The sequence below is a fragment of the Triticum aestivum genome, chromosome 7B (assembly GCF_018294505.1).
Source record: "Triticum aestivum cultivar Chinese Spring chromosome 7B, IWGSC CS RefSeq v2.1, whole genome shotgun sequence".
In the NCBI taxonomy this organism is placed as follows: Eukaryota; Viridiplantae; Streptophyta; class Magnoliopsida; order Poales; family Poaceae; genus Triticum; species Triticum aestivum.
Window position 1 is genome coordinate 401,525,193 of NC_057813.1, and position 1,973 is coordinate 401,527,165.

A 1,973-nucleotide genomic window follows, 5' to 3' on the forward strand; every position below is an offset into this window, starting at 1 on the left:
CCTCTCCCTCGCTCTCTCTCTCGCCCGGCCGAACACCACCGTCGCCGCCGTTCGCCTTAGCCGCTGACTCCGACCACCCCTCGCCTCCCCGACTAGCTCAGGAGCTCCGCCTCGACTCCCTCTTCCTCCCCACCATTCCACGAGTCCCCGGAAGCCCTGCATCGCCGCCACGTCGCCGTTCCCCTCTTCAGGCTCCGACCGTCGTCGCCGTCGAATTCACCGTCACCAGCGCGTCCCCGAGCCCGCTAACCATCCCTGCAGCTCCGCGGTGAGCTCCCGGATTGTTTCCCCCTTCTTCCCTGGTCTCTTTCGACTTCTAGGCCCTAGCCCCACCTCGGCCGAGAGCTCCACGCCGCCGGCGATGTCTCCGTCGTGGCCACGGTCGCCGTAGCGCCCAACCGAGCACACCATCGTGCTCCCCACCTCACCAGGAGCACGCAGCACGCACCAACGCCTCCCCAAACCCCCTGCAACACTGACCCCGACCGCACCCGAACTCCGGCCGCCGCAGCCGAGCTCGCCGCCGTCAACTCCGGCCACCCCGAGCCCAACCACCACCACCAATAGACGCGGCTCAACCTCAGCAACACGTAGATGCCTTCCGCCGTCCATTTGGTTGCCGGAATGGCAAAAAGCACTTTCGCCGCCGTCTCGGACCTCGCCGGCGTCACGTCGCCGGTGGGGTTTGACTTGTCCGACCTGGGGTTTGACCCCCCAGGGTCACTGACGCGTGGGCCCTGTCGGCCAAGTGGTTAGGTTAGCGCTAACTACTGTTAGTCAACCCCCCCTGACACTGACAGTGGGCCCCAGCGCCACTAATTAGTAATTAGGATTAATTTAATCCTGTTTAACACCCCTGTCACTGACGTGTGGGCCCCACACGTCAGGTTTGACCTCAGCCAGCCACAGTTGACCACTGACGTCATGCTGACGTCATGCTGACGCAATAATTGAATTTCTGGATTTAAATTAAATCAGGAAATTCCAGAATATTATTTAAACTTCAAAAATTCATAACTTTTATTCTGTAGCTCCAAATTGGACAAATTATATATGAAAAATGATCAGAAAAATCCAATATATCCATCTGTACTATTTTCATGCATGATCAAACAAGTAAAATTGATGATTCAAGCAGAACAAGGAAAAGCACTTTAAAAGGCCATATTTGAATTTGAAATTTGAATCTTTGATTCAAATTTGTTCAAACCCTTCTGGCTTTAGTTGCATTAGCCCAACACACTCATATTGCCATGTTTCATGCATGCATCATATTGTTGCACATTGTTTGGTGATGCTTGTGTATCGATGTCCTTTGCGACAGGATCTGTCCCCGAGGAGTACCGTGATTACCCTAACGAAGAACCGTATCCGTGCATCGAACCATCAGGCAAGCAACCAACCATTTGATCATATCGATACAATCCCATGTTCTCGCTCCTGCTCTCTTTTACTGCATTAAGACAACGCGATTCAAACTGCTGTGTGCTACAGTAGTTGAACCCATTTCCTCTGCATGACCTGTCATTGCCACAGTAACTAGATGAAACCCACTAGCATGTGTAGGAGTTGATTGAGCCATATGTATGTGTTGTTCCTACCTTGCTATGCCTGCTATGCTTAGAGTCGTGTCAGGTCTGGTTCATCTGGGTGATGGGCTAGAGTGAAATGTTATGTCGGTAATGAGAGTGGTGTGGTGAACACGATTTGGTAAAGGTATCGATGAGAGGCCATGTAGGAGTACATGGTGGGTTGTTTCATTGAAGCCGACCTTAAGCACTGAGATCTGTATGTGTGATTTAAGAATCAGCTACTACCATGCATTGGGCCCGAAACCAATGGACCCTCTCGACTTCTTATTCACCCTAGTTCTCCGTCCAGGAGTTGCAAGTAGTTTCTGGTGTTTGTAGCCTACTGGAGGCCGTGGACACCGCTGACCGTAGGGGTGGGCTGTGATGCGGTAGGTACGTGGC